The 16,025-nt window shown below is 47.3% G+C and overlaps 1 protein-coding gene and 1 pseudogene across 1 annotated transcript in view; one reads left to right on the plus strand and one right to left on the minus strand.

The window, feature by feature from the left end:
• The window catches only part of LOC148474580 (speedy protein 1-A-like), a 54,698-nt gene extending 42,335 nt beyond the window's left edge, over positions 1–12,363 (minus strand). Inside the window, exon 1 of the mRNA XM_088458386.1 lies at positions 12,041–12,363. The gene's annotated coding sequence lies outside the window, so the exon portion shown is untranslated. The remainder of the gene's footprint in view (positions 1–12,040) is intronic.
• LOC148474581 (E3 ubiquitin-protein ligase MARCHF7-like) lies at positions 25–5,627 on the plus strand (annotated as a pseudogene).
• Positions 12,364–16,025: the final 3,662 nt, after the last annotated feature.

Here is a 16,025-nt window from a genome sequence, read left to right on the forward strand (position 1 = left end):
GATGCCATGGGGGCAGGAGGAGACTGCATACTGCGTGCCGGAGGCTAAAAATGGAACCCAAGTCTTCAAGATTACCCCGACGGATAACTGTCCAGCCTTGCCCCTCCACTCCCCTAAGTACGCAGACGTTAAGAGCGGGCAGACTAGGAGGCCACAATGAAACATGTCACGTGAGAGATGGTTCACAGAGACATGATTCTTACCTACCGGATTCCAGCTCATTGAGGTCTCCAAGTAGAGACTGGGATAGCCATGAGCGTCCCTGGAAGACTACGTCACCAATTATCAGCGCTGCTCAGGAACATATGACTGGCCTTTATCCTGGAGCTACTTGGCAAACAGGAGTAGTTTTTCAACCGCATCATCCTCTAAACCATCCTGGTATGATCCATTGGAGAGATCTCAGAGCACTTACTCTGGATTGCAGAGTCAGCAACAAGATTGGGACTCCAAAAGGCCAAAACTGTCTTAGTGGTTATACCCTTATACCCACTTTAAGAGCTGGCAGTTCAAGCTACAGCACAACTCCAGATTCATCAAGTCGGTATGGTCGGTTACCTAGGACGACTGCAGTGATGTTTCACCCTGGTCTGACAAGGGAGCGTGAGAGAGAAAGGAGGGCAGACTCTCCTATGCATGGACTTCTAGATTGTGGACATAGAAATAGTGACACAACACCTTCATATCTTCAGCACACACTTCATAAACATTAAGCAGAAGAAGCACTCTAGTTTGCAATGCTTCTCCTCAAGTGCTGCCACTCCTTCCAACACTGGAGCGCTAAATAATAGGCTTTCTGAACAATCTCGGGGATTTGCGTTTCTTATGCGGTGGAGATGGGGCCTGTCTCCAAATCAAAGTTCTGATTCTAAAGCAGAAAGCTACAGGTCAAAAGACTCTGACATGAGGACTCCTGGATCATGGCTGCCTTTGTCTCTTAGGAATAGGTGCACGCCTCTCTTTTCTAGGATAAGACGTGAAGGAAGAGATGAAACTGCCAGAGCATCATCTACCTCGGACTTCAGTCGCATACACAATCCTTTCAGAAGGGCACCTCAAGAAAGCTCCACGATAGATGAAGCACAAACTAAACTTCAAAGAGCTGCTGCAGCTAATGCCAACTCCTCAACAATATCTGCGGACGCGCCTAGTGTCACTGCAAATACTGCTTCTATAGCAGACGCCATCTTCAGTCAGAGAAATTCAGGGATTTTGGAGAATGCTTCCCAGCTCCTTTTTACACTTCTCTGTGCCGGATGCACTAGGGAACTCCTTATCGGACAATGTCATGAGAACGGTAGATATTGTTCCCTCAGGTAGGACAAGTGATGAAGAAGAAAGTGAAAAAATCAGAAAACTCAAGGGATCCGGAGAAACTTGAGAAAATTCAAGAAAGCCTCCTTCTAGCTAGAGGACTCTGAGGAGGAGGACGATGATTTGTGCAGAATCTGCCAGACTGGAATGTACACTCCAGCCAATCCTTTTATTGAGCCATGTAAATGCTCCGGTAGTCTGCAGTATGTACACCAGGACTGTATGTAGAAATGGCTACATGCTAAGATCAATTCTGGTGCCAGTCTAGAAACTAGAACTACATGTGAATTGTGTGAGAAGAAGCTGGAACTGAACCTGGAAGACTTTGACATCCAAGAACTGTACCGGGCACACGCAAATGAGAGCTGAATATGAATTTATAAGCTCTGGCCTGTACCCGGTTGTCTTACTCCACCTGTGTGAACAGCGCTTCTGTGACATTTTGGGAGCAACGAATGAAGCAAACACTCGGGTCAGATTCATAAACCTTGCTAGGACCTTAAAACTTCAGAAGATGATTCAGATGACGAAACGGCGTGAAGAGAACGTTTGTGGGACTTTATTTGCCTCCCTCAGGCTTACGTTGATCCATCTGCAGATGTGCTGCATTTTCATGTTCTTCAGAATTCCTGCTCGTCATGCATAATAAATCACTTTATCTAGCCCTGTATTCACTTGTTGCATATTCTGATGAGCATTCTTCTAATACAGAATCTGTAAAAGAAAATCTTCTAACGCAAAGGTCTAGTCCGGCCTAAAACCTGTACTACCTGCCTAATTTTTCTGTTTTCTGCCTGTTGCATTATCTTTGTCACTTTACATGTTAAGATGAATATATGCTCAACAGGGGCTGGCTGGCAGCTTTTAGCCTGGGGGGCAGACACAAGCAGTGGTCCGGTTTCTCCACTAGTGCATTGCAATGTGGAAAAGACACATGATAATAGCCTCTGTAGGTAAGGTTTGTCTAATGTGGGTGTGCTTTAAACATATACAGTGGTGGCCAAAATTGCGGACACTTTTTGAAATTTGAATGTTTTTCAACTTCAAATGCTTATAAAAACTGTTACACTTCATGCAGTGCAATGATTCATATATCAAATGAAAGGAAATTTAATGCTGAATTCAACACAATAAACAGGTCAAATACTTTCATTACAAGGGAATTGGGTATACGTGAGTCGGGAGGAACTGAAGCCAATCTGGCCCACCCTTTCACAGCCTTCTGAACCAAGGAGCTCTTTGAAAGGACCTCCAAATCCTTGACCTGAAAAAAATGGGACAAGCCTGCCAACATTTTTACCACCACACCGCTGGACCTGCCCGACTCGAATAGACTCCAAACAAACTCGAGGATAAGTGACCGTCCGGCCTTACCTCGATTCTCGCTGCGATTGAATGGTTTTATATCTATTTTACACATCCAATCCTAAAAACATACAATCTAAACATTTGTTTATAGAAATGGCAGCTTCCACTTGCTAGACATATTTTTCCTTAAAAAATAGTGCAGCATAGTTATGTATATACTGCCGTTTTATAGTTATGACTAAAAAATGCTGTATACACTATATACAATGATTAATATAATGGCAGTTAATAATTCTACATATATATATATATAATCCATATCCAATCTAAAAAAATACACATTAGAAATTCTTGTTAGTGGACTTAACAGCCCTTACTCATGTACCATATTTTCCATTAAATAGACAATTGAGGATTAATGCACAATATAAATTGAAGCCAGGGTCTACTCTATAAAGGGGGTGATTTCATACCCTTCATTCAGGCCGCTAGGCACTTGGGTATTGAGGGTAATAATCCAAAAGGTTTCTCTCTTTGTTAGCTCTCTTTCCCTACCTCCCCCTCTTTTTAGTTTACCCACCACTTCAATCCCCTTAAAAGTGAGTCCCATTACATTACCATTATGACAAGATTTAAAATGACGAGGTAGACTATGATTCAAAACCCCATTTTTTATATTCCGAACGTGCTCCATTATACGGATCTTCAATGGTCTTTTTGTCTTACCAATATATATTAACTTACACGGACAGGTAATCATATATACAGTATAAGTAGAGATACAGTTAATATAATTATTTATTGTATATTCTTTCCCTGAGATTCCATGGAATTTTTTCACCTGCCTTTCTCCATAACTACACATTTTACAACCTCCACATGTATAAAAGCCCTTGATCTCACAGACTGATCTTTTGGGTTTTTCTTTTGATCCCACCGATTCAAGTAGACTTTTGGATACATAAGATTTTAAATTTTTTGCCCTTTTATTCACTATATTCGGACATTCAGGAAGGAGAGGAGATAAAATAGGATCTAGTTTAAGTATATGCCAACTTTTCCGAAAAATTTCTTTTATACTTTTTTCTTGACTATTATACTGCGTAACAAATGGCCAAAAAAAAATTTTTTCCTTTGAATTTTCTTCTTTTACCTTATACCTTTATATTCTACATTAATCCTCAATTGTCTATTTAATGGAAAATATGGTACATGAGTAAGGGCTGTTAAGTCCACTAACAAGAATTTCTAATGTGTATTTTTTTAGATTGGATATGGATTATATATATATATGTAGAATTATTAACTGCCATTATATTAATCATTGTATATAGTGTATACAGCATTTTTTAGTCATAACTATAAAACGGCAGTATATACATAACTATGCTGCACTATTTTTTAAGGAAAAATATGTCTAGCAAGTGGAAGCTGCCATTTCTATAAACAAATGTTTAGATTGTATGTTTTTAGGATTGGATGTGTAAAATAGATATAAAACCATTCAATCTATATTTGTAAAAAGTTTTTAAAGAGCTTTTTTTCCAACTATCAAACATAAATTGTTGGGAGTAAATATATATAATTGTAATTGATATATATTATGATGTATTTTAGTAAAAAAAAATAATTTTTTTTTTTAAACTGGACTGGTTGAAAGGCATACTGATGCTATGTAAAATCTGCATTTTGCTGTTTTTGAACTGTAATTTTAATTTGTGAGACGCCATTTGTGATCACAGTATCACTGAGTTATACGCTGATAAGAGCGTTTGTTTATATATGTAAATGAGCTGACTGAGCTCCTCAGTGATTGGCTTAGTGTGATCTTATAATGAAGGTAGAGCGTCAGCTAGGCCAGCCCTCTGAGGAAGTGGATTACGAAACGCGTTAGGGTGTGGCCTGACTGACGCAGTGTGTTCTCCCTCTGGCGTCCTCCTCATGGTGAGAAGCTCCGGTGGTTCAACCGATCGCGATACTGAGCGGGCTCATTGAGCGGTGTGGAGACCAAGGAGATCAGTAGCCGAGACGGAGTTCTGCCATATGGGTGCAGTAAAAATCATGTGGTATCCAGCCCACAGTGTGTATTAAATTGGTACGAGTCCATCCTCTTGTGTTTGGAGACGTGGATATTTATGTTTGTAATAAATTGATTCATGCACGATATAGCGCCCCCTTCTCTCTTCTTTTTCTATACTAGATATATATATATATATAATATATATATAGTCCTTTAAACAAAGAACAGAGCGGCACTCCAGTTTAAAGCAGTAAAAAAAGTGCTGTATTCAAATAATTACAATGGTGATAACAACATCGATGATATTGTTATCACCATTGTAATGATTTAAATACAGCACTTTTTTACTGCTTTAAACTGGAGTGCCGCTCTGTTCTTTGTTTAAAGGACTTTTGGGACTTGTTATTTATGCTTGAGAAGGCACCCTATTTTTGCACAGTTTATCCTGAGTGCCAGGCTAACCAGGGACTTATATATATATATATACACACACACATACATATACAATCTTACATATATTATATTTTTGTAATCATTGCTTTTTGGAAACCCCCCTCCAGAACTTGTTTCCCAGGATGGCTTTGAAATACAGCAACAGAATTGAAGGCAGTGGGAGGAATGAACAGCAATGGTAGGACAATTTCACAAAATAAATAAAAATGTAATGTAATGTTATATGTAGGTTTTCTTCCAAGGGCGGACTGGGCACCCAATTATAACTTGTGCCTTGGATGACGTTACGCCCCTGGATGTCGCCCAACCATGTCGGAAGAGAGAAAGTGTCAGCATGAGACTGAAGAGAACAGCTCCAAGAAGGCGGCAACAGATGATGTATTACATCATTATGTCTATCCCTGGGGTATTGCATTTTGGGGTTTGCCATCAGAATGTCTCTGGTTACAATGCCAAGTTCGCCATGGATGATGTCAACATGGTTAAAATGTCGGCATCATTAATGTTGACAACTGCAACATGTCAACATTGACAGAATCTCGACAATGGATATGCCAACATTGTCGTAATGTCACATTTCCATTAGGGTTAGCGTTAGTGATAGAGGGCTTGATTCAGAGATGTATGCTAACCTAATGGTTAGCATACATCTCCGATGAGAAGTGGTCTGCGCATGTGCAGGACTGGTCCTGTGGTCTTGCTTGCAGACCCTACCAAGCATGTCAATCCCGCTGCAGCGTTTGGAGGACGGTGGCGTGCCTGGCTACCGTTTCCGTGAACGGTGGCCAGGGTCTGCGTCAGTGGACGCAGATTTCCTAGACTCGAAGCTGCCAAGACCTGGTCAGTCTGCAATAAGCGTCAGGGGCAACTATCACGACCAATTATTGCGGTGATGATCCCAGGCTGCGACCTTGGTCGCTAATCTGGAATCACAGATTCAGCAAGGCGTCTGTTTCCTGCAGACACCACAACGGACTTGCAAAGCTGCTTGCTACACAAACTAATTAATTAAACTGATGTTTTGTTAATACTGTCAGCGTGTCTCCCCAAAATATAATACAAAGGATTAACAAAACAGCAATTTAATTTAATAGTTTGTATCAGCAAGCGTAGTCAGTGGTCCCTAACCTTAGCCATTTTTTAAAGTGTATTTGATTTTCTTGCATTCCCCAGAGTACCAGGTTTATTATTAGTACTGATGCTACTGTTAGGGAGGTACCCACTAGCAGGGCTGGATTAAGGCTTTTGGATGACCCGGGGTAACTAGGTTATGTTGCACCTATAATGGCTGGCCCATTCCTCTCTGGTCAGGTGGCCACACCCCTTTCAGCAACTGGCCACACCCCTTAGTGGGCCTCTGCGGTTGCATTCCCCTTGTGGGCCCTCTATGCCCCAATCCGACACTGCCCAGTGGGGATCAAACCCCAAACTGTGATCGGGAGTCGGGGTGAGGCAATCTGGTCACAGATAATGGTGGCATAGCGGTGGGATAATCCCAGGCATCTTTTCGGTCACCCGACGGGAGAAGCCGAGTTACTCAGGAAAGGAGTAACTGCAGTTCAGGAGAACGCACAGTATGGCTGATTACAACGGAACGGAGTTGCACCAAAAGGAGGTTGAAAGCACAGACGGCGTAACAACGGACGCTCCTCAGAACCTGGTGAGAGCAACAAGTCCTGCCCTCTCTCACAGCACTTATGTTTCCCAACATTCCCCAGCATGGCAGGAATCCCTATGTCCCAGTGGGGGCAGAATGGATACCCTCGGTCCTCAAGGCACACTAACAGTCCTGGTTTTAGTGATATCCATTATTGTGCACAGATGGTTAAATCAAAATAACTGAGGTACTAATTAAGTCACTTGTGCTCAAGTATGGCTATCCCTAAAACCTGGACTGTTAGTGTGCCTTGAGGACTGTGGTTGGGAACCCCTGCCCTAGCAGATCGGCTAGCGGAATTGAGAGAAAGGGCAACGGAGCAGGAACGCATGCTCATCATTCGGATGTGGCATGGCGAGCGGGCACCACCGGCCGTGGTACCCTGAGAACCATTGCAGACTGCTGTACCCAGATCAGATCGCATACAGGAGCTGATTTAGACCCGCTCGCTAGGATGCGTTTGCTCACAGCTGGCCGATTGTCGCTTTCTGCGCAATCATATGCATTGCAATGTGCGTGCGTGAACCAGTGTGAGAGATCAGGAAGCGTTCGCGCGCTGCGCATAGACAGCCCAACAGAGTGAGTGACAGGAGAAGCCATTTGTGGGTGGTGACAGGGACTGACCACTACAAACGGGAGAGTGGAGGTGCGAACACAGGCTTGCCTGAGCGTCTTATCGCCATTTAAGAGGCGTGCATAATTAACAGGCAGCGTCATAGTACACATCACCTGGTTGTATTTCACACTGAAGTGATCGCAGTGCTTGCAGCAGGGTATAGTCAACCTCAAGCGATGCGATCACATTTGATTGTGCTCCATGTACCAATGGTTTCATACACTTCCTGGTGATGACATGCGCAAGTGGGTGTCTTAAGACAGGATGGTGGGCTTCTGCATACACAAAGTGATCGTGCGCCAAGACATAGTGGGCATGCTTATGCCTTGCCGTGCGATCACCTTCCTTTGCTGGGTGTGTACCGGATTTGCAAATGCCGGGTGAATGCATCCAGCGAGTGGGTTTGATGAACTCCACAGTTTGCCAAGTTTGCAGACAGTGATGGGGACATTGATGGACATTTACAAGTTTTTGAAAGGATTTGCAAACTATATGATTTACCCAAGCAGGAGTGGGTCAGACACCTAGTGCCCACACTGCACGGAGAGGCCCTGGAGGCCTATCAAGGAGTGGCCACCGAGGACTGTGGTGACTATGACAAAGTCGTAAGGGGCCTCCTACAGCGATACTTTATCACTCCTGAGTACTACAGGAAAAAGTTCCGGGACTTGCCCAAGAACCCTAACAGCACCCATGAGCAGTTCGCCACCAACCTGAGGCAGTACGTGGTTAAGTGGGTGAAGGGATCTGGTGCCACTACCTGGGACGCACTGATTGATCTGCTGTGCCAAGAGCAGTTCTACTGCAGGTGGGCACAGAGGTAAAGGAGTGCATACTAGACCGGGAGCCACCCAGCTTGAAGATGGCTGCCCAGTTAGCAGACAAATATGTGGCAATTCAGCCACAAAGGCAGAAGCGCCCGACCAGCAGCTGACCCCAATGGACTGTGCAACCAGGGGAACACCTTTCTTCTGCTCATCGCCCCCTAAAGCGGGCATCCTCCAACCCGGGTGCTCTTGGCCAGCAACCACCCCGTCCCTGCAAATCATCAGAGACCACCGGAGCCCTGACTGGGCAAGAAGTGCTACAGCTGTGGGAAAATCGGACATCTGAGGATGAACTGTCCCACACCCCAAGCACCCCAGACTCATGCCCCAGATCCAAGTGCTGGAGCCCGGCTTGCTTGTCTAACCCGGAGAGGTGACCCAAAGAGACTGTTCCTACTCCAGTCAGTCCAATGGAGTGTGGTGAGAATCAGGTGTGCTCTACAGAGAGAGTCACCTGCATGGCCAATGGGCCACCATAAAAATATGTGGTAGCACCTGCAGACGGTCCAAGTGGGGCCCCTGCATGGACAAGGATTACGAGACTATGGGGCCTCAATCACTGTAATGAGCCGCCAACTTATTGATAGTACTGCAGTACTGCCAGGTCACGCTGCCAAAGTGCAGGTGGACTGGAGCCAGAGGTACCTGTGGCGAGAGTCTACCTGGACTAGGGAGCTGGCCCAGAGTTGAGGGATGTTGCCGTCATGGATGGCCTTCCAACTGATGTGGTCCTGGGGAATGATCTTGGTGGTGGAATCGTTACCACCTTTGCTGACGCCATCACCCGGAGTCAAGATTCCAGATCACAGTCTACATCAACTACACCAGAGCAACCCAGCCCAGAGGCTGACCACGTGTGGATAATTGTGGCCGCGGCACTGAAGGAGTTAACCCCCGTGCTGCGGCGCCACTTTATTAAATGAGCAATGGGTGCTAGGCACCATATTTAATTGTATTACGAGCGCTAGTGCCATATTTAAAATGTATTAGCGTCGCTAGGTGCTGAGTGTTTTAAAAATAATTAAAATATTGGTTTATCTCCCTCTCCGGCGTCCGCGGCAGTGATGGGTCAACCCCCAGTGTGCTCGGGGTAGAGGGCTGTGGTTGTACCATGCAGCCTCCGAGGCACGGCAGCCGGGACTTGGTCCCGGGCTGCCGGGCTGGGTGCCGACCGCTGGGGACCAGGAGCACAGCTTCCGGCTCTCCAGCACACTACCGGGCCATGGGTCGCCGCATGTCGAGGGACAGGGAGAACCCGCTCCCTTTACCTCTGGCGCTGGATGAGGCAGGACTGCAGGGTTGAGTAAATGCCTGCTGGAGGACAGGGATATCTAACTCCCTGTACCTCCGGTACTGAGAGTGTGTACTGAGCCGCACACTGGGGGAGGTCCGGGCAAGCCGGCTCCCCGTGCGGCGATGTCGGGCTAGGAGGAGCAAAGGGCTGGGGACCGGGAGCTTAACTCCTGGTGCCCCATCCCGCTGCGGTATACTGCTCATCACTTCGTGCTGGCTGCTTACTGCGGCCAGGCAGGGATAGCACGCTCCCTGGACCCCCAGTGATGAGGGTAGCAACTGGATGCTGCACCAAGGGAGAGCCCCAGCAGGCCCAGACTGCTGGGCTAAGGGAGCTCGCGCCGGGCACTGTGTGTGCTGGGGTCCGGGAGAGTAGCTCCCGGAACCACCAGCGATGTGAGCAGGCGACAGGGGGAGCCCCAGCAGTCCAGAACTGCAGGGCAAGGAGAGCCCAGCGCTGAGCACTGGGCAATGTAAGAATAAATACAGAGTATTTATAAAATGTATGCTAAAAGATGTTTGCAGCACTGAGCCAGGAGAGCAGTCCTGAGCTGCAGTGCTGCTGTGTATAATAACATATAAATGTATTTCAAGTGTGCTGTATGTATGTTAAATGTATAATTTAAAGAGAACGCACTTACCTTTGGTCTATGGAGCTCCAGGAGGATCCAAATTAAATCCCCTTATCTAAGGCCTCATACATGGAAGTGGCATGAGAAGGTAGAGGTAAAGCTGGCTAAGGCCAGGGGTTTTAGCGGGGGTGGTTCCAGTAGAGCATGAGCTCCGGGCACCTGAATGGACAGAGGGCGCCATCCAGGGTTCCGGAATTCATGGGGCGCTGCACAGTATGACGTCCGCCTGTTAGTTTTATCTCGGTTTGTTTGCTCTATATGTTAAATAAGTTACGTATCTGAGATCTGTTTCTACATTTCATGCTCCCTCAAGCTGCCCAGATTGTCTCCCCTACAGCCCTCCCTCCTCTGTGATATTCTGTCACCTCCCCTTTCCTGTCAGAGTGATTACATTCACTTCTCACCTCTTTAATTCCTTCCCCTCTCTACCCTGTGATTGGCTCTTTGCCCCTGCCCACTCCTTATTGGCTTCTGTCACTAGACCTCACTGATTGGCTTTGCCCTTCCCATCTTGTTTCTTATTGGCCTCTGTCACCTCCCCTCTCTGATCGGCACTTTCCTCTCCCCTCTCCTCTTTGATCCCCTCCCTCCTTCTCTCCTCACTCATTCATTTATTGTGCTTCAATGGAATTAATAGTGACAGATCTCAGGTAAAGGGGCCTATTCATTAAACCTAAAAATTCTCTAGAGATAATTAGCTTTAGAACTCTCATGGAGTTCTAGCTAATTATAGGTGGAATTCATCATTCCACCTCTCCATAAGTATCTATTCCGAAAAGCTGTCATTTTTGTGATGACAGCTTTTCGGGAAATAGATACTTTTCCCTGCCTACACTACCTTATCGCATCTGGAAACAGTGCTGCGCATGCGCTGTTACATCTGTAAAACCAGCGCATGCGCAGCACTGCCTACAGATGCGTTAAGTTTGTGTACCCCCCCCCCCCCGACTTACCTGTCCGCGCAGCAGCCTCCGGCTCCGTCCTGCTGGTCTGTCATGTGGTTTCCCAGCAGACCACATGACAGATTAGCCGACCAGCCTCCGGAGCCTGAGGACGGAGCAGAGCGCCGGAGGGACTCGTTGGGGGACCTGCACACGCGGATACAGGTAAGTAGATTCTGCTATTCGCCACCTTACAGTGGCGAATAGTAACTGCATCAAATTCCGAAAATTCATAACTTTCGGAATTTGATGAATACCACAATATCCACATCCCCATACTAATGTATGGGGAGTGTGGAAATGAATGCAGGGGAACTTAGCAAGGAGATATCTGTGATATCTCCTGTGCTAAGTCTGTTCATGAATTACAAAATAACGTTATTTAAGGAAAATGTCCTTAAAAACGGTATTTTAGTGTTGATGAATAGGCCCCAAAATCTTGAACTTAAATTATAAGGTATGAGATTAAAAAGAGTCACTGCTTTGCTATTTAAAGTAATGAGGTGTTCCCAGGGATGATCACATGACCACACAGTGTTATTTGAAAGGTCTTTTAACAAATATTAGGAGACCTGGAATAATAATAATGGTGGTAGACAGAACATGGTTAGTAGTACTTACATTAATATAGGTGCAATGTATATTTGCGAAGTAAGAGCATAGCTGAGAAGGGAGCTTCCCATAGGTGTTCCCATTCCAGTGATAGCTGCTTGGGGCAGTAATTGCAGTAATAAGCTGTGCACCCTGTGGAATCTCACTCTTGCACATGTACTCTGTCAATTTAAGTTAAATGATCAGAATATATAATACAATTTCCTCTATTGACTAATAACAATGATTCTAAGGAGATAAAAGTCAGATCCTAGGTGCTATACATAAATACAGCAGTGCCAAAGGAGCTACCCCTTAATGTCAGATAGTGCATCACCAAAGCATTCCATTCCCCCAATGGTACCTCAACGCCCAGCGTGATACATACTGTTTGCTGTTTTCTCATCACTTCAGTATTCCCCCACAGGCTGGCCATACCCCTCTGGCACTGTTCAGTCCTAGGGGGGTGCTATGACATGCTCTTTCTCCAGGCGCCATGGTTCCACGCTACTCCTCTGGCTAAGGCAGCCAGCTAACTGTTTCAGGGAGCTCCAAAAGACCTTCCCTTCCGTGGCCAGGAAACCCTGCCCGGGGACCCTGCTTGCCCACCTCTGGAGCTCAGATTCAGGCAGAGATGGCAGGCTTGGTCCCTTAGCAGATTACTGGAAGTCTGTTTTGGAGGGAAAACGGTTTTCCTTGCAGATGGGAGGGAGCCGAGGGTGTGCAGAGCTCTGTGGGTGGGCTCGGACACAGAGAAGTGACCACTCCCCACTGTCCATAGGGGACAATGTTAAATGTGCACTTGGCCAGCACATGCACTGGACATGCACTTAAGGTGATTGGTTGGAAACCACAGGGCAGACTTACCCCCTGTGGTAATGTGTCTTGGAGTGGCATAAAAGAAGGCTGCGTGCCTAATAAAAATGTACATCACTGTATATCCTTTGTGGAGAAGAACTGCTGTTAAGATTTTCTGCATGCTGTAACCCCCTGAGGGAAGGTCTTTTTCAAGACTATGAGCAATAAACACCTTTGCCTATTCGATTGCATCTGCATCCTGTGACCAACAGAATTGCGCAAAATGCTATTCTGTTCTCTGGCTGTTCTTGATTGAGCCAAGCATCTTCAAAGCTCAAGCCCTCTGCCAGCTACCATGCAGAGCCTAGTCCATTGCGAGGGATCAGGGGGATATCAGCTGACACCAATCAAGAGGTGTGGTTGAAGCTAGTTACAGCAGAAGCGGTTCCAGGTGCCGGAGGTAGGAGCCTGGGTGTTCGTAAGCAGTTCCAAACGCCGATGGAAGCAGTTTGGTGGTAGCAGCGTCATTACACGCCCAAGGTGTAGTGGGCGGAGTCAGTGACAGGTGGTCACTGACGGTAAGCGGGAATCCCTGGTACCCCAAGACCCAGTGTGGATCAAACTCCAATCTGTAATCGGGAGTCAGGCTGAAGCCATCCGGTCACACCAGTGGTTCCCAAACTTTTTTGAATCACGGCACCCTAGAGTATCAGCATTGATTTCACGGTACCCCTAAACCAAATGTTTGTTACTGAGATATTCAGAAAAAAATGTAGTGAAGTAGTAAAGTGAAGTAAATTGTGCTTATCTGTCATCCTTTGGTTATTATATTGTGGTAGACAGGTTTGCGCTTCTGTTTGTCTACATATTTACATTACATTGACCATAAATAATTTGATTTGGTGCTGGACCACCAAACTGAGGCAGCCCTGCAAGTGTCCCAATGCACCCCAGGGTGCCACGCCGCAGTTTGGGAAACACTGTGACCTATGCCGTGAATATTTGTGAGTGTCTTGTCGACTTCTCCCATTCTGCCTTTTGTTTGTACCTCCACCCTTTTTATATTTCTGTACCCCTTGTTTGGATGTCGAAAATAATAACATGAGGAATTGAGATATGACATGGGGTAACAATGTACTTATAAAGATGACTGTATAAAATAGAAGTCACTCAAATTAATTTAAATGAATTTAGGCGAAATGGCCACAAGGTGGAGCACTGACGCCACAGATGTCAATGGTCTCTGCATCTAGGTCCAGACAGGAGTCTGATAAGGGTAATGTACGACAGCTGGACCTATCAGCAGCAGCGGCAAGAAGCAATCCAGGCCAGGCCTATGCAGAGGGCATTTAGTGGAGGAGTCACACAGGACATAGCAGAGGACCACAGTGACGGACGGAGAGCAATGCAGCCACCTTCACGTACAGCAGTTGCAGCTTCGTGGATGGCTCCTTCAAGTCAAGTGGGATCTTGGCAGTGGCTTATCTATAATGGATGCAGGGTGTGCTGGGCACACAAGCCCCTGGTTCCAGGGGGGCCCACACCACACACCGTGCACCCATATTTCTAATACTTACCACTCCGCCTCCGGAGTCCCACATCGGCGCTGGTATCAGCGCTTTAAAAATTGCCAGGAAAAAGGCCGCAGTGGCCATTTTCCTGGCATTTTGCACATGCGCAGTAGGAAACAGCCTAGTGCCCAGAGTCTACTGCTGCTGCGCTGCGCTCAGAACGCTGCCGACTGCCAGAGAGAATGGGCCCCCTCCTCTCTTGAAACGCCCCTGGATCCCGGTCTCTATGGTCCCCATTTACCAATGAAACATAAAGGGGTTATATGTCATCCTTTCAATATTTAACAAGCAGCAGTATTCTAAGATTACCGCTGTTTGTCACTGTATCGCTTATACCATCTATAAATGACAAGAGCGATACGGTCCTCTTTGCCGGTAATGGGGACCTGGAAGCAATCTTTCCGGCTTCAGCGAAGCCTTCCAGGCATTTCCTGGTCCCCGCCGGGTGAAAGTGTCATTCGCATATGCGTGACAAGGAAACCCGTCGCTGGCAGCAATAGGCGGCCAACAACAGAGAGGAGGACACCGCTGAGGAGGGGGATGATCCCTGGACCTTGCCAGAGAGGAAAGTAATGTTGAATAGCAGTGTCATATTCAATAGTATCTCTGAGATACTACACAAAATATGCTGTTATTAATAAGGTACGTTCTAAAATGGGGCCCTTTGTGCGGTCCATGGAAGTTGCCGGTGCCATATCCGATTTGCGTCTATTAGTGGGTGGGAGGGCCACACCAGCGGGAGGGGGCAGTACTCCGCCATCCCTGGAGCCAAGAGAGTTACAAGGTTGCTGGTTGATTAGGTTGCCTAAAAAACCAGGGTAACAACCAGAATAGACCCAGGGTGCCAAATGCGGGTGGGGTCCCCGAAGCTGTAGAGTCCTAGGAGATGGAGAGTGGTGCTAAGAGATGTAGAGCGGTGCTAGGAGACGGAGAGCGGTGCTAGGAGACGGAGAGCGGTGCTAGGAGACGGAGAGAGGTGCTAAGAGACGGAGAGCGGTGCTAGGAGACGGAGAGCGGTGCTAGGAGACGGAGAGAGGTGCTAAGAGAAGGAGAGCGGTGCTAGGAGACGGAGAGTGGAGCTAGGAGACGGAGAGTGGTGCTAGGAGACGGAGAGAGGTGCTAGGAGACAGAGAGAGGTGCTAAGAGACGGAGAGCAGTGCTAGGAGACGGAGAGTGGTGCATGGAGACGGAGAGTGGTGCTAGGAGACGGAGAGTGGTGCTAGGAGATGGAGAGTGGTGCTAGGAGACGGAGAGCGGTGCTAGGAGATGGAGAGCGGTGCTAGGAGAGCGGTGCTAGGAGACGGAGAGCGGTGCTAGGAGACGGAGAGCGGTGCTAGGAGACGGAGAGTGGTGCTAGGAGACGGAGAGAGGTGCTAGGAGACAGAGAGAGGTGCTAAGAGACGGAGAGCGGTGCTAGGAGACGGAGAGTGGTGCATGGAGACGGAGAGTGGTGCTAGGAGACGGAGAGTGGTGCTAGGAGATGGAGAGTGGTGCTAGGAGACGGAGAGCGGTGCTAGGAGATGGAGAGCGGTGCTAGGAGAGCGGTGCTAGGAGACGGAGAGCGGTGCTAGGAGACGGAGAGCGGTGCTAGGAGACGGAGAGTGGTGCTAGGAGACGGAGAGTGGTGCATGGAGACGGAGAGTGGTGCTAGGAGATGGAGAGTGGTGCTAGGAGATGGAGAGTGGTGCTAGGAGATGGAGAGCGGTGCTAGGAGACGGAGAGCGGTGCTAGGAGAGCGGTGCTAGGAGACGGAGAGCGGTGCTAGGAGACGGAGAGAGGTGCTAGGAGACAAAGAGAGGTGCTAAGAGACGGAGAGTGGTGCTAGGAGATGGAGAGCGGTGCTAGGAGAGCGGTGCTAGGAGACGGAGAGCGGTGCTAGGAGACGGAGAGCGGTGCTAGGAGACGGAGAGTGGTGCTAGGAGACGGAGAGTGGTGCATGGAGACGGAGAGTGGTGCTAGGAGATGGAGAGTGGTGCTAGGAGATGGAGAGTGGTGCTAGGAGAT

Source organism: Taudactylus pleione, unplaced genomic scaffold (assembly GCF_031769625.1).
Source record: "Taudactylus pleione unplaced genomic scaffold, aTauple2 ptg000828l, whole genome shotgun sequence".
Classification (NCBI taxonomy): Eukaryota; Metazoa; Chordata; class Amphibia; order Anura; family Myobatrachidae; genus Taudactylus; species Taudactylus pleione.